General features: G+C 41.9%; 1 protein-coding gene across 5 annotated transcripts in view; it reads left to right on the forward strand.

The window, feature by feature from the left end:
• Positions 1-17,942, forward strand: part of neto1l (neuropilin (NRP) and tolloid (TLL)-like 1, like) — a 222,257-nt gene that overhangs the window by 76,143 nt on the left and 128,172 nt on the right. Inside the window, exon 5 of one of the 5 annotated variants that reach the window (XR_006311425.1) lies at positions 3,646-3,781. The exons of the other annotated variants lie outside the window; for them this stretch is intronic. The gene's annotated coding sequence lies outside the window, so the exon portion shown is untranslated. The remainder of the gene's footprint in view (positions 1-3,645; positions 3,782-17,942) is intronic. 5 annotated transcript variants of the gene reach the window in all.

Below are 17,942 nucleotides of genomic sequence, written 5' to 3' on the forward strand. Positions count from 1 at the left end.
AGCCAGTTCTGTATCCAAATGGCTAGTTCTCCCTGTATTCCGTGAGATCTAACCATGCCAACCAGTCTCCCATGGGGAACCTTGTCGAACGCCTTACTGTCCTCATCAGTCCTCTTTGTTACTTCCTCAAAAAACTCAATCAAGTTTGTGAGACATGATTTCCCACACAGAAAGCCAAGTTGACGATCCCGAATCAATCCTTGCCTTTCCAAATACATGTACATCCTGTCCCTCAGGATTCCCTCCAACAACTTGCCCACCACCGACGTCAGGCTCACCGGTCTATAGTTCCCTGGCTTGTTAAACAGCCTTCTTAAACAGTGGCACCATGTTAGCCAACCTTCAGTTTTCCAGCACCTCACCTGTGACTATCAATGTTACAAATATCTCAGCAAGAGGCCCAGCAATCACTTCTCTAGCTTCCCACAGAGTTCCAGGGTACACCTGATCAGGTCCTGGGGATTTATCCATCTTTATGTGTTTCAAGACATCCAGCACTTCCTCCTCTGTAATGTGCTCCATCATGAAGACTGCCTGTGTATACCTCCATAAAACCCCCATCTCTGTCCCTACCCTAGCACAGCTTTTGACAAAGCCCTCATCTATGCTTGTTACTCTTCTACTTGACTATTCTAACAATCTCCTAACTTGTCTCACAAGTTCCACCCAACATAAATTAAAGTGTATCTAAAACTCTGATACCCAGAACCTATCCTGGAACAAGATCAGTTCATTCACCACCCCTGTCTTGTTTAACTTCAGGTCCAGCAATGTTCATTCTTGTCTACAAATCCTTCCATGACCTTGCCCTCCTAATCTTTGGAATCCCCTCCAGCCCTATAATATTTTTGCAAGCCTCAAGTTCCAGTCTCTTGCATTTATCCCCGATTTTAATCACCTTCCAATGGTGGCTGTTCCTTTAGCAGCTAGGGCCTTAAACTCTGGAGTTCCCACCCTACACTCTGGTTCCCCCATTATTCTTACTTCCTTCAAGATGCTCCCTAAAATCTACTACTTTGATTCTATAATCACAAACTTCATCATAGAATAAAGAACACAGTACAGGAGGAAGTTATTTTGCCTTTTAAATCTATATCAGCTCTCTGCAAAAGCAAACAAGTTAGTTCCAAAGCTCTGTATATGTTTTTTCTCTTCAGGCGCTTGTTCCGTTCCCTTTTGAAAGCCATGATTGAATTTGCTTCCAACATACTCACACATTGTTTTCTAGATCCTAGCCATTTGCTGCAGATAAAAGTTTTCTCTCATGTCACTGTTGGTTCTTTTAGAGATGAAAAAGAACTGCAGGTGCTCCAAGGTAGACAAGGGTAGACAAGTATAAGGCTGGAAGAACACAGCAAGACAGGCAGCGTCAGGAGGTTGAGAAGTCAACTTTTCAGGTCCTGAAAAAGGCTTACACCCAAAACGTTGACTTCTCCACCTCCTGATGCCCCCTGGCTTTCTAGGTTCCTCCCACCTCTTGCTTGTCTGCTGTTTGTTCTTGTAGCAAGTACCATATAACATTGCCCTTTGGTCCATGAACCTTATGCCAGTAGGATTAGTTTTCACCAGATCCAGCATGGTTTTAGGCACTGCGTTTTAAAAAAAACTCCTCCTAACCTCCTTTTCTCTAATTTTTGTTTACTGGAAAATAATGCCCTTTATCCCTGGGAGCCATTCAAATAAAACTTTGTGAAGATTGATGTCCTTTCTAAAGTATGGGGCACAAATTGACTCAGTGCTCCAGTTAATACTCAACCAGTGTTTTGTAAATGTTCACCATAATGATATTGCTTTTGTATAATGGCTTTTATATGTAAAAGCCAATATTCTGTTAACCTTTATAACTACTTTCTCAGCCTGCCAAACCACCATCAACAATTTATATAAATACACCCTTGGATCTTTCTGTTCTGTCACTCTGTTTAGAATAGTGCATTTTTCTTTGTACATTGCTGCATTTTCCTTCTAACTGGAATATACAATTGACACTGTTCTACATTAAATTTCAATGTGTTCACGAGTTCAACAAGCCTGTCAATTGAGATTTACCAGTAGCTTCTCAGTAGTGCATAATACTTGTAAAGATTTATGTGATCTCCAAAATTTAAATTTGTGTTGTGCACATCCAAGTCTTGGTCATAAATATATGTTGTGACCAAAGGAAGTCTTATGGTGCAGTGCAATATATACTAAACTACAGGTCTTAGATTTGAAACTTGCCTGATTGTTTTATTTTATGTAGATTATAAATGTGTCAAAAAACCTTAATTGTTATTTCTGTAAGAGGTGCATGTCTTTGGAGTTCTCTTCCTCAAAATAAGATGTAAGCAGAGTTTTTTTGAATATTTTAAGGCAGAGATGATTGATTCTTGGTAAGGAAGAGAGTGAAAGATTATCAGGAATAGGCCGGAACATGGATTAGAGGTTAAAATCAGATCATCCATAATCTTTCTGAATGATGGAGCAGAATTGAGGGCTCGAGTGGCCAACCCTGATGTAACTCATGGATTTATCTGGGTTATCAACCGAGAAGTCTCTCAGATATGCCAATTGCAGGCATTAAGTGTGGGAGAGTTCCCTGGTCAAACAGAACCAGGTGTTAGCTGCAGCACAACAGACTCTGGACAGTAAAAGATTCCATTCAGAAGATCTTACCATAAACTGTACTCTGTGACAAATAGCCTCCTGATGTGCAGAACTCTTGAGAGAAATGTCATGAAAGATACCAATTCATGGAGAACACTATTGTGTACCTTCTTCTTGTCCAAAAAGACAACCATTTGCTGTTTCTTGTCACTGAGCCAACATCATATACATGCTGCCATTCTTTTTCATTCCTTCAATTATATTAGTCAGATTGTATTGAGACACTTAATCAAATGCATTATGGAAGTGCATGTGTGCCGCACTAAGCACATTGCCTTCATTAACCTTATCAATAAACTCAACCAAATCACTTATCCAAATATTTCCTTGTGTGCTTATTTCAAATTGTGTTTGATAACTTTCTTTTGTAGTATCCTGGGGTGTTTGATACATTGGCAGAGCTACAGAAGTGCAAGTTATTTTTCAGGCTGATGTCTTATCACAGAACTGAGGTTAGGTTGATACATTAAACTGAGGAAGGTTTCCCTTCCTAAGTAGATGTAAAAGATTCTGTGGTGTATTCACAAAAATGCTATGGGCTTCTCCCTGGGCAAATATTTATCCTTCTCAATAATCATCAATAAGAATAGATAATCAGGTAAAAGCAAATTGAACATGGACATAGTTAAAGGCACCCATCACCTATTTGAGGAATTCACAATTTTACTGTTTAAGAAAGGAAAAATGCCGAAAGACGACTAAGTTTCCATATTTCATAGTGGACAGAAAGGAAGAAGAAAACTGAAAATGCGGCAGATCAAAGTGAATGGCCCCTATCAACTTCTTATTATATCACACTGACCTCTCCCATCAGAACCATCGATCATTGGACTCTTTGACAACCAAACTCTGAAACAACCTACAAATCATCAAGCAGAAAAAACGCTTGACCTACTCCAGTTATAAAGTCCACCTAGGAGCTCCAAAAGCATGTGATTTCAAACAAATTTGTTTGACTATAACCTGGTTTTGTGTGACTTCTGACTTTTTCCATCCCAGGCCTACACCAACACCTCCACATCCTCAATAATTGAGTACAAGAAACCTCACAACATGCCGTGAACACTTCACTGTACAAGACTGGCAATCATTGAGTCCATTTAGGAAACACGAGAGAACAGAGTTGGTAAATACGGTAATTAAAGAATACACTTTTTTAAAATCTGTATCCAAATACTGTATGTGTGTTTGAGACCAGTTTGTGGTATTGTGTTAATTTGGACTAAGTGTGAGAGAACACGTAACCTTCATTATCTTAGAACCAACAAAAGCTTGCTGATGAATTATTTAATTGAAATACATACTGTCAGGAATAGGGAATACACACGTCTTTCAATGCAAAGTACACTGATCATGGGCAGCGAGAGAGCTCATACATTCTACCAATGACACACTAAAAATTTTAGCTTTGCATTCTAATTTTTACCTCTTTACGCTGTGAGGCAGCAGTGCTAACCACTGAGCTTGGAGTCAAGATTAGAGTGGTGCTGGAAAAGCACAGCAGGTCAGGCAGCATCGAGGAGCAGGAAAATTGACATTTCGGGCAAAAGCCCTTCATCAGGAATGAGGCAGGGAGCCTCCAGGGTGGAGAGTGCTATCATGCCCCCCTAAAGAAACTGGACTTTGAGAAACTTAAGCTACTGTGTGCTGACACCTGGTGAATAGGGCTGAAACTACATAATGAAGCAAAATGAATAGATTTTAGGGAGTTGTCTTACAAGCTATAAAATATCAACTGTGACAGAAAAAATCAGAATTATTCCCATTCTGTTCACAGTAAACATATTCACCCATGTGACTATATCATTTGCATTGCACATCAATAACATTGGAATTAACTTCTAACACAAAAACATTATTGGAAATCATAGTGAAAGTGAGTAGTTATGTTGCACCTGAAAGCCTTAGGACTTTTACATCGATTCACTGCTCCCCTTGCCATAAATAGGAATCTATCATTGTTCTATTCAAATCAATAAAGGCTAAAATTTCTTGAACTAACACAAAGCACGCACTGCAGCAAATTAGGTCAAAAGACAATGGCTTTGTGTGAACCCTTGACAACCCGGTATCTGTGTGATTTATGGTCTCAACCAGAGAAAGGAGAGATTCATTGGTGGACCAGATCAACTGAAGGAGCAAGTACTGGACCAATGATAACTCCCAAACCTCATAACTCCCCACCACAACAACCTATCAAGTCAGGCAACATGTGGAACTCTTCAAAACATAATATTGCAAACTGATTTGTAAAGGCAAATAATGACAGGCATGATGAAGTAATAAACAAGTGATAAATTCAATGACAAAGTACAATTAAATGTATTCAGCGAAAATCATTGTTGGAACAAGTGCTGAAAGATAAAGTATACCCTTTTTTTCACCTGAATGACAATATCTGAGGAACTAGAAAGAAATTTCAATTGGAAGATGGCAAAGTCCGAAGCCTTCAACATGAAGCAGTGTTCCTGCATTGGGAACTGGTAAAGTTTGACACAAAGTGCATCATTTTAAAAATATTGTCAAATGAACTGTCACAAGCAAGTTCCCAATGACTGAAGTGATAGAACCTGTGATAAAATGAGGACATTGTAAAATATCAAACAGTACAAAATATTGTGGGCATGCATAGTTCCTGAAAAGAAAGTCAGAAATTTCCTCCGATGAATAAGACTGTTTTTTCAGAGAAGTTTGGGATACCAGAAACTCTTGAAAATGGTGGAAAGTTGATGAATTAAAAATTGAAGGGATCCATGAATGTGAGATGGAGAAGTAAGGTTAGGCACCTGACTCCCATCAGACATTGCCCTGACCCTTTCATTCATATTTCCTGGTGTGTGTAGTGGTAGATGATACACTGCCATAGAGTGTCTACAAAAGGGGCACTGTTATAGTCATAGAGTCATAGAGATGTACAGCACATCCTGAACAATAAAAAGTTTATTGCACATTAGCAGTAAGCACAGCTACATTGGGTGAATTACTAATGAATAGGATCTTAGGGAGCTGGTACAGATGCATCTGCTCCCTCTGAAAGCTCTGGTAGAACATTTCTTCTTCACCTACAGACTACATGTGAAATCAATAGAGTGGGTGGAACCAGAAACAACTCCACAGAGGCTGCTATCCTATCACCAAGTCACCTTTTCTTTATAAGTGGAGAGTCCTTGACAGTGATCCAATTCCCTCAAAGCCAGATCCCAGCAAGACTGGGATCCTGAGGATGTTTAACACACCTTTTTTTTATTTACCAGCCAGGGCTACCTGATTGGACCAGATTAGTAGCCCCAATCAGGGAACTCATAGTCTATGAGGTCCACCTAGCAGACCTCATTACTATCACAACAATGCCAATGTAGGATGAGCTTTAATCCTTTAAGAATCAATACCCCATACAAAATGCATTTGTTTACTATGATTTCAGACAAAATGGATGAAGCATGTTGGTACTTAAGGCTGAATGCCAAGCCTTATTCTGAGTAAAAGTATGTGTTCTGGGGCTTTTAATTGTTACATGTGAGTGATGTTTGGAGTAAAATACTGATTGCACTGCTTCTGGAATTATTAAGTTCCCTACAGAATTCTCAAAAACATGCATATGTTTATTTGAAAATGTATAAGATGGCATTTGAATGATGGATATGCACAAGGAATCAATCAGATGTATTCCTACTCTAAGCCTTTTCCTGGGCTGCCTTTTCTGCCAGCTGTTAGACCCTGACCTCCACCATTATTCCAATACTGGAAATCCCTTCATTCTTCTTTTGTGTTCTAATATTTCAATCCTCTTGTGTCTCAGGATTCTTACCAAAACACGTGTCTTCTTCTATGTCCTGGAATGTTGCGTCCGTGTTTTCAACCTTGCAAATAAAATTCTGCAGCAGACTTTGATTCCACAAAGAATCACCCCATATTCCCAGATTAAATGATTCTGACTACAGCAGTTCAAGAAGGCAATCACCACCATCTTCTCAAGGGAACCAGGGATGGGCAATAAATGCAGGCCAGCCAGCGATGCCCACATCCCACGACCGAATAACAATAAAAAAAGCCTCTGGCAATAATTTCAAATCTTCCAACATGATCACGTTTCTAAGGAAAAAATATCCTTCTCAAATATGCTCAGAAATGTGGTATGCTTCTTCTCAATCATCCCATATTCGTGTCTCAATTGTCGCTCCTGAGTTGGAAGAATATTCCTGCGTCTTATAACCTACCCAGGATTGTTTGGTTCCCAGGACAGTGGAGTGAAGAATTGATGTGAATTGGGTTCACTGTCCCAGAAAAGAGTTCAGAGGTAGCCACAGAAGCTGATGTGTACACAGGCAGGCCATGAGAAAGGCCTACCTTAGTGATCCAGGACTTTGTTGCACAATTTACAGAAGAAACCTTAAAGTTAAAACAGACCTCTAACCTCAACCCCAATGCCTCCTTTCCAACCCCACATACTCCCCATGCTCAATCCATTATGACTTGTTACTTCATGCCCAAACCCTACCTTTCCATGGCCCCTCATGTGCCCATGCCAATCCACACCTTTCTCCCTACAGCCAGTATGCCCACTTTATAGCCAATACAGACCCATGCCAACCAAATACCCCTGCATACCAATCTTTCCCCTTACTTCTTCAACATCAACACTCGCAGTATCCACCATAGGAAGACCACAGAACTCATGACGAGATAAAATTAGATTATTTAGGGTACAAAAGACAGTACAATAGTTGGAATAATAGCTGTGTGGAAATATTGGGTAGCTGACGTTGTTTTCTGTAGAATAGAGGAGATTGAGAGCAAATTTAATTGAGTTGCATAAAACTAAAAAAATAGAAAGGACACATTTACACCAGCAGTGTGGTTCATACTGTACATCTATGCCTCTGTTTAATGTAATTAGTGGAAAGTTAGGGGGAATTGAGGAGTAATTATTTTCATCTGGAGCTCTCAGTCTAGAAGACTGCTTTAGGCAGAAATCCTCATATTAAAAATAAAAATTAGCTGTACTCTTTAAATGGTGTAACCGGCAAGGCCATGGAGAAAGTGATGGAAGCTGGAATAAGTCAACATAAGTCTTTCTTAGCTTACACAAATACATTGGATAGAGATGCCTCCTTCTGTGCAATAAACCTTTCTATACTTTTAGTTGGTGAATATTTATGCAGTTGCACAAAGTGATACTTGGCTGTGAATTAAAATAAACAAATGAATAGCTCAGTTCTGCTGAACTGTCATTCTGAGGAATGATGGTGAGTTCCAAACCATAGGAGTTTGATACCCCTTCGGAAGATTCATCCAGGTCAGGGAAAGGTTTGGTAAGACCTTGTGAGCCTATGAATGTGACTTTTACTACATCTCTCAAGGGACATGCAGGAATAGTATGTGAAAAATGTAAGCGTCAACGTAACTGTGACAAGGATAATATATCTGTTTGCAATGGCTGCAACGTTTGAGGGAGCTTTTTTTTTAATGGTAGTATTAAAATATCCCCTTATTAAATCATGGCAATTAGATGAGGAAATATGTGCAACATTGGAGTTCAAGCACTGATTACACGTGATCTGTATTTTTTTGCCCCTTAATTATAGAATTACCATGTCATTCGCACTCGCCTGTCAGCAATTTCCTGTGTTTTGCTTCCATTTCTCAGCTGCAGTTTGACCTTGTCAACTCCTCCAAGCTTTGTAGGTTGTTTGATTTAACTGTGACGCTGTCATTGTGCTCAATGATAGTTTCTTTGTCATCCCCTGAGAGCTAACCATTTCATTTATGCTTCACATCACCCATTTATGTGCTGCGATGCAGCTTTTGTGCTTGTTAGGAAATAAACAAAACTCATTTCATGTGCCATCCACCAAACCAGTAACAGGAAGACTTTCATACAGTCATGCTAAAATGGTTTTAACAAGGTCCTGAAGGTGAAAGAACTGAAATTTAGACCACTATCCTACCCATGTGCTCCACAGCAGTGAATTACCTTTAGGTCTATTAAGAGAATGGTGTTAGCCAAAGTTCTTCACTTTCTCTGTATGGAGTAACTTGGGTTCAAATAATATCGAGTAACTTATGTCCAAACATTTCTCTGGGCTCAGGAACCTCGACCCATGCAATTTTACAGCTTGCTGACCCATATGTGATTTCATGTCCTGATGTTGTCTTTTCACACCAGGGTCAGGAGTATGGGGATGGAGTTATTGCAGTTTGAAGGTCCTGCTGTGTTCTCTAACACAGTATCCCAGCTCCTTGCAGTGCTCAAATTACACATAAATGTCAGCCTATATCTCCCTTCTCCCTTCCTATGTCAGACCATACCCTTCAGAATGCCTAAAATATACTACCACCTCTACATTCCCAAGTATCCTCTGTACTCAATTAGCTTTCTCTGAATCACTACTTTGTCCCCTTGTTTCCTCCTTGCTCTCTCAAATCTTCTATTTTCTACTTCTCTTTTTCTCATTACGCTCCATAGCCACTCATCACGTATATACTATGTAAACTCTTCAGTTTCCGTGTGATATCAATGAACAGCAATTCACATTCCTTGTGGAGAAAATGAACCTCTAACCATCTAACAGAAAGGACCGTATAATTGGAGAAAAAATGCATTATGCTATGTGAAAAATCCCTGTAAAATGTGTAATCCTATTAATTTATGTGAATAAAAATTACAGGACAATCTGTTATTACAACCTTTTGAAAGTGTCACTCATTCTTAGAAGAATGGAAACCCTACTTTGCTGAAACCCATTAACACTTAAACCTCAGTAAAACATTGATAATGACCACTATTATTTAAACAACTGATCAATTTCTGGGGAGGGAAGAGCAAGTGTCAAAAACCAGTCATCTTTTAATCAGCCAGACCCTTTTAAGTCACAGTAGAGAAGATGATTGTGGAGACTGATAGGACTTTTTATAACAAGTTTTATTGCATTCTCCATTGTGAAAATTGCATAATGCATGTGAGTATTATTTTGACAAGAAAACAGAAACCACATCATAGAAGCAATCTGTTAATACAATTTATTGTCACTCTTAGAAGGATGGAACCTGCTAAAACCCATTAACACTTCAAACTCAGTGAGGCATTGATAATGACGAAGAGGCTAAGGTGAACATTAACTCACCTTTAAAAGTTTATCTTCTAATGAATCACTGAATTAAAACTATATGTAGAATACACAACAGCACCTAATAGTGACTTTGGAAAGTGTGAAAATGCCAAAAAGTCCTGTAAATTTACCTGCTTTTAAAAATGCATATCAATTTAAAATGCTGTTTTATTGTAAAATGACTACAGAAAATATATGCTGGATTAGAGTTGATGACTAGATTAGAATTAGAATGTTGATATCCTTCTCCATTCAAAACTCTATTATCTTTTCAATGGTTGATTAGCAAGCTGTATCGAGCTATGTATCCCATGAATTTCTTAACATCAATGAATGTAAATTGTTTATAATAATTAAGAAAACAATATTGGAAAAATAAATTGCATTATTCCTCTCATCTCCCCCTCCACCTTTTTATGCATTTGCAGGATTGTTACCTATCCCTAGTTGCCTTTGGTGGTAATGAGCTGCCTTCTTGAACTATTATAGTCTGTTTGGCATGTACAATGAAGGCGCTGTTATGAAGGGCATTGGGATTTTGAACCAATGACAGTGAAGGCTTTTAAATGTGTATGAATATAGTCATAAATCCCTTATGTCTAGTGGGGGAGGAGATAGCCAAAGTAAATGACAGTTAATAGACCCTGTATTGTAAGCAGCATACAACAGCAACTTCATAATTGTGTAGAAAACGAATGAGACTTTGAATTTTGTCAGGGAACAAAGGCTCAGAAATTACCTGGATTGAAGATAGCTCTGGAATCTATGGTGGAGCTTAATGTTTTATTGCAAAAGAAATCCACAAACAGGTTAAAACCAGATTTTTTTGAAGTAACCAGAAGGAGGGACTGAGGCATTAACAATCACGGAACTGTGACCTCTGAGGACAGGTGTAGTTAAGGAAGATTCTCCAGAGGACTGTGGAATACTGAGCAAGGGTCAATACAGAAGTAAATAATTTAAAATTGGTGTTTCTTAGAAGATAATCCCTCATCAGAAGTGAACATAATTTCATAATACAAGTAATTATAACATATTGAGTTAATAATGCTTCTTATATATACTTTTTCATATAAAATGTATTTTGCTGAATAAAAGTGAAATCTTGTGGTGTAGCTCTAACATTTAAAAAGAAACTCATGACCTCATTAATGGTCCCTAATCAAATCCTAGCAGAAGCATTACAAAATAAACACGTCAATTGTTTGAATCAAACTGATTAATTCATGGGTTATCCTATAAGAAGACTTTGGTTCCTTCAAAAAAAGATGTGATAGAGTTAGCTGAAAGGGCATAGAGTTGACATACTGTCTGCTATATTAAAATTAATTTGCCTTCAGTAATTCACAAGGATTGCCTTGTGAATTTTTCTCTGTTGAGTGCAGATTTTTCACTGGTGTGTTTTTTTCTGTTTGCACATCAGTTCTTTCATCATGCAACAGAGGACATGTCAGTGCTGAACACCAGCCACTTGATAACTGGCTGCAGCAAGTTGCCTTGCTATTAACTCCATCACCATGAGAGTGTCTAATTACTTGGAGGTCTAGAATCCTAATCCTTTAGCAACATGCAGAGGTTCCTGAACAAATTATGGTGACCATACACACTTGCAAAAAGAAAGAAAACTGATGTTAACTTCTGACTATTTAGAGGAAATTTATTTAGAGTAAGTACTGGCCCAGATTCTGTGGTCTGCCATTGGGCGTCATCCAACTCACCACACCCTCATGGCACTTGCAAGGCAGGTCTACACCTCAGTGCTGCACGTTGCAGTTCACTGACACTTCTTATTGAAATGCTGCTGCTAGGGCACTTTCTGACCAGTGCCAGGCACCCAGCTCATGGATTAGACAACCCTACCCCTCTACTTCTCCCTCTTCACCTCAAACCCCTGCACTCCTTCCCACCCAAGGTCAACCCCTCCCAATCTCCTTTCTCTCCCACACCACTTCCTCCCCCACCATACCACATTCAACCCTCACCCACACCATGCCATCACCCTCCCCCCCGCCTCCACTCGCTTCCTTCATCCTCCTCAGGGCCCCCCCAAAACCCCCAACCCTGAGCCTTGCCACGTATTCACTATTCCCGTGGATCTTGAACTCTCCTGAGGTCGAATGGTCTGTCTCAGAAAAGGGATCATGTTTCTGCCCCTCCAGCCCAACTTCAACGAATTCAGACTTGCTACGATGTGGAGTTCCTCTTCCACCACCTCTGCTTCCGTGCCTCCTTCTTCAACGAAAACGCTCAAACTTTAAAGCAAATCTTAGCAGGACTTATACACTTAATGGTAAGGTCCTAGGGAGTGTTGCTGAACAAAGAGACCTTGGAGTGCAGGTTCATAGCTCCTTGAAAGTGGAGTCGCAGGTAGATACGATAGTGAAGAAGGCGTTTGGTATGCTTTCCTTTATTGGTCAGAATATTGAGTACACGAGTTGGGAGGTCATGTTGCGGCTGTACAGGACATTGGTTAGGCCACTGTTGGAATATTGCATGCAATTCTGGTCTCCTTCCTATCGGAAAGATGTTGTGAAACTTGAAAGGGTTCAGAAAAGATTCACAAGGATGTTGCCAGGGTTGGAGGATTTGAGCTACAGGGAGAGGTTGAACAGGCTGGGGCTGTTTTCCCTGGAGTGTTGGAGGCTGAGGGGTGACCTTATAGAGATTTACAAAATTATGAGGGGCATGGATAGGATAAATAGACAAGATCTTTTTCCGTAGGGTCGGGGAGTCCAGAACTAGAGGGCATAGGTTTAGGGTGAGAGGGGAAAGATATAAAAGAGACCTAAGGGGTAACTTTTTCACGCAGAGGGTGGTACGTATATGGAATGAGCTGCCAGAGGATATGGTGGAGGCTGGTACAATTGCAACATTTAAGAGGCGTTTGGATGGGTATATGAATAGGAAGGGTTTGGAGGGATATGGGCCGGATGCTGGCAGGTGGGACTAGATTGGGTTGGGATATCTGGTCGGCATGGCAGGGATATCTGGTCGGCATGGACAGGTTGGACCGCAGGGTCTGTTTCCATGCTGTACATCTCTATGACTCTATAACCTCCTTCTGAGGATCCCTTCTCCTGCCTCCAACCTTCATCGTCCACTTGGTCATCCCCTGCTAGCCTTGTGCCCGCCCTAGACTTCTTCAGTGCTGTCTGCTGACGTGAGATCGGCGGCCTCAATATTTCCAACCACCCCCACTCACCCACTCCAACCTCACCCCCTCCAAATGTGCAGCATTCCACTCTGTCCGCACCAACCTCTGGTTCACCATCAAACCCACTGACAAAGTTGGGTTGGTGGTAGTCAGGAGAATGGACCCCTATGCTGCAGAGGCCAAATGCCAACTCTCCAACACCACATCCTATCTCCCTTGTATCACGACCCCACCGCGACCCTCATGCCAAAAGCACTTGCACTGCCTGTGCCCTCATTGCCTCCGGTGATCTCCCCTCCACTGCCTCCAAACTCATAGTCGCTGAGCCCCAGACTGTCTGATTCTACCTGCTCCCCAAGATCCATAAGCCCAACTACCCTGACTAACCCATTGTTTCGGCATGCTCCTGCTCCACCAAACTCATCTCGTCCTACCTCAACTCCATAATCTCCCCCTTCATTCAGGCACTTCCCACCTACATCCACAACACCAACCACGCCCTCCATCTTTTCAGTAACTTCCAATTCCTTAGCCCCAAGTGCTTTATCTTCACTATGGACATGCAGCCCTTATACACATCCATACCCCACAAGGATGGCCTGCAGGCCCTCAACTTCTTCCTTCCACCCCAACCTCAAATTCTCTCCATCCATCTCAGACACTTCCCTCCCCTTTCCTGACCTCTCCATTTCCATCTCTGGTGACAGTCTCAAGACAGATGTTTCCTATAAACCCACAGACTCTCGCAACTATCTGGACTACACCACCTCCCACCTGGCATCCTGCAACAACTCCACCCCATTCTCCCAATTCTTCCGCCTTCGCTGCTCAGAAGAGGAGGCATTCCACTCCAAAGCATCCCAGATGTACACCTATTTTGAATAATGTGCTTTTCCCCGCTCTGTCATCCAGTCAGCCCTCCACCACACCATCTCCATTCTCCATTTCACTGTTCTAACAATCCCCAAGTGCAATAAAGACAGGGTCCCCCTTGTCCTCAGCTACCACCCCACCAGTGTCCGCATCCAACACATCATCCTTAAACACTTCCACCTACTCCAACTAGACTCCACCACCAAGAACATCTTCCCCTCCACACTCCTCTCCACCTTCCGCATGGACCATTCCCTTCAACAGTCCTTGGTTTATGCTACTCTCCCCAACTCCCCCGAACTGCCAGGTACCTTCCCCTGCAATCGGAAAAAAATGCAAAATCTCCCGGGACACCACTCCGCCTCACCACTATCCAGGGCCCAAACAGTCCTTTCAGGTGAGACCTCATTCACCTGTCTCTCTTCCAACCTAGTTTACTGCATCAGGTGCTCACGATGTGGTCTTCTCTACATCAGCGAGATCAAGCGTAAATTAAGGGAACGCTTCACCGAAGATCTCAGCCGGGCCCGCAGGGGCTGACCGGACCACCCAGTCACCGCCCATTTTAATTCCCCCTTCTCACTCCATTTCTGACATGACCATCCTTGGCCTCCTCTGTTGCCACAATGAATCAAACCGCAAATTGGAGGAACAACACCTCATCATCCACTTGGGCAACCTATAGTCTGGAGGACTCAACAGTGAGTTCTCCAATTTCAAATAATCTCCCTTCCCATTACCCACCTCCCTTCACAGTCCCTCCCATTCCTCTTATTGACCCTTCCTTCTTGTCACCAACCAGATTTATTCCTCTAATCAGCCAACCAGGTCATACCCTGTACCTGTGTTCATCTAGCCCCATCTCACCACCCGGCCCACCCATCCCCTTTATCTGAAGCTTCCCTTACACCCACACTCAGTACGAAAGAAAGGTAACACCCAAAACATTGACTTCTCCACCTCCTGATGCTGCCTATTTTGCTGTGTTCTTCCAGCCTCCTGCTCGTCAGCCATGCACATGGCAAACGTACAGCAACCAAATAGCCATGCTTTAAAATGTAAGTTCATAAAGTCATAGAGATGTACAGCACAGAAGCAGACCCTTCGCTCCAACCCATCCATGCCGACCAGATACCCCAACCCAATCTAGTACCACCTGCCAGCACCCAGCCCATATCCCTCTAAACCCTTCCTATTCATATACCGATCCGGATGCCTTTTAATTGTTGCAATTGTACCAGCCTCCACCACTTCCTTTGGCAGTTCATTCCATACACCTTATATACCTCTATAAGGTCACCCCTCAGCCTCTGATGCTCCAGGGAAAATAGCCCCAGCCTGTTCAGCCTCTCCCTGTAGCTCAAATCCTCCAACCCTGGCAACATCCTTGTAAATCCTTTCTGAACCCTTTCAAGTTTCACAACTTCTTTCCAATAGGAAGGAGACCAGAACTGCATGCAATATTCCAAAAGTGGCCTAACCTATGTCCTGTACAGTCGCAACATAATCTCCCAACTCCTGTACTAAATACTCTGACCAATAAAGGAAAGCATACCAACCGCTTTCTTCACTATCGTATCTACCTGTGACTCCACTTTCAAGGAGGTATGAACCTGCACTCCAAGGTCTCTTTGTTCAGCAACACTCCCTAGGATCTTACCATTAAGTATGTAAGTCCTGCTGCTAAGACCTGCTTTCCCAAAATGCAGCACCTCACATTTATCTAAATTAAACTCCATCTGCCACTTCTCAGCCCATTGGCCCATCTGATCAAGATCCCATTGTAATCTGAGGTAACCTTTTTCACTGTCCACTACACCTCCAATTTTGGTATCATTTGCAAACTTACTAACTATATCTCTTATGCTCACATCCAAATCATTTATGTAAATGATGAAAAGCAATGGACTCAGCACCGACCCTTGTGGCACTCCACTGGTCACAGGCCTCAAGTCTGAAAAACAACCCTCCACCATCACCTTCTATCTTTACCTTTGAGCTAGTTCTGTCTCCAAATGGCTGGTTCTCCATGTATTCCATGACATCTACACTGTTAACTTATAAAGAAAGATTTGGTCTATACCCCACTGAAGTATGAAATCTTATGGAGACTAGATAGGACGGATTCTCAGAGGAATGTTTCCTCTTTTGGAGCAGATTAAAACTAGGAGACATCATTCAAGAATAAGAGGTGTCCCCTGTAAGGCAGAGCTGAGGAGATTTTTTTTTCTGTAAGAGGATAGCTAAAGCATGGAATTCTCTTCCTTTGAAGGTATTGGAGGTTGAGTCTTTAAATATATTAAAAGTTGAACTAGGTATATTTTTGAAGGTAGTCAAGTTCAATGAGACATAATCGCTAAACTTGATGAATCTTTGTGATATATTGCTGTCACAGTATTCCAGATCTCACCCAGGCCCTTCCACAATCCAAAACAGAGTACTATATACTTGTTTGCAAAGATCATCACATGGGATCATCATTGAGTTTTGTTGTCAACTGAAGGTAACAGTGTGGATGATAGTTGATTGTCTTTGCTCAGAATCCATTTGCTGTCTTCCCATCTTTGCAAACAGCCTTTTCCTTGACATCTGCTTAGCTGGTTGAAATTACCATGGCAAGTTACCTGGCCTGTGCCTGCTGCAAACAGCAAGGAATGGTGGCTCAGTGGTTAGCACTGCTGCCTCACAGTGCCAGGGGCCCAGGTTCGATTCCAGCCTTGGGCGACTGTCTGTGTGGAGTTTGCACATGTCACCCCGTGTCTGCGTGGGTTTCCTCCGGGTGCTCCAGTTTCCTCCCACATTCCAAAGATGTGCAGGCCAGGTGAATTGGCCATGCTAAATTGTCCATAGTTGTTTATAACTAACATAGTTGTTAGGTGCATTAGTCAGGAGGGTGGTGTGGGTTACTCTTTGGAGGGTCGGTGTGGACTTGTTGGGCCGAAGGGTCTGTTTCCACACTGTAGGGAATCTAATACAAATTACTGTGAGCCTTTAAGTTCAGGCTAAGGGGAAAAAACACATTCAAGGCAGAGTGGAGATGCTGTTAAAATCCACATGTAACCATTTGAGAAGCACCTCACCTACCACCCTATGACAACCTGTTCAGTCTTTGAAATAGGAGAACAAATAGCTGAGTTGTTTGATAATACAGCCTTGGAAGCAATGCACCCATCTGTTTCACAACCTAAGAGGTTTTAATCTTTTTAATCTTTTAATAGCTTCTGACCTAACACAGTTAAATTATTTCTTTCAAGTTTGAATGGCTGTTTGCTTATATCAGCAATTCTATGAATATCTAAAGACATCTCAATAGACAATAGGTGCAGGAGTAGGTCATTTTGCCCTTCGAGCCTGCACCACCATTCATTATGATTATGGCTGACTATCCTCAATCAGTATTCTGCTCCTACCTTATCTCCAGAACCCTTGATTCCACTATCCTTGAGACCTCTATCCAACTCTTTCTTAAACGAATCCAAAGACTGGGCCTCCACTGCCTTCTGGGGCAGAGCATTCCACACACCCACCACTCTCTGGGTGAAGAAGTTTCTCCTCATCTCTGTCCTAAATGGTCTACCCCTTATTTTTAAGCTGTGTCCTCTGGTTCGGGACTCACCCATCAGCGGAAACATGTTTCCTGCCTCCAGAGTGTCCAATCCTTTAATAATCTTATATGTCTCAATCAGATTCCCTCTCAGTCTTCTAAACTCAAGGGTATACAAGCCCAGTCGCTCCAATCTTTCAACATAAAATAGTCCTGTCATTCCAGGAATTGACCTCGTGAACCTACGCTGCACACCCTCAATAGCCAGAATGTCTTTCCTCAAATTTGGCGAGCAGAACTGCACACAATATTCCAGTACGGTCTCACCAGGGCCCTGTACAGCTGCAGAAGAACCTCTTTGCTTCTATACTCAATCCCTCTTGTTATGAAGGCCAGCATGCTATTAGCCTTCTTCACTACCTGCTGTACCTGCATGCTTACCTTCATTGACTGGTGTACAAGAACACCCAAATCTCATCTGCCATGCATCTGTCCACTTACCTAACCTGTCCAGGTCACCCTGTAATCTCCTAACATCCTTCTCACATTTCACCCTGCCACCCTGCTTTGTATCATCAGCAAATTTGATAATGTTACTATTAATACCATCTTCTAT

This window comes from Chiloscyllium plagiosum, chromosome 4, assembly GCF_004010195.1.
Source record: "Chiloscyllium plagiosum isolate BGI_BamShark_2017 chromosome 4, ASM401019v2, whole genome shotgun sequence".
In the NCBI taxonomy this organism is placed as follows: domain Eukaryota; kingdom Metazoa; phylum Chordata; class Chondrichthyes; order Orectolobiformes; family Hemiscylliidae; genus Chiloscyllium; species Chiloscyllium plagiosum.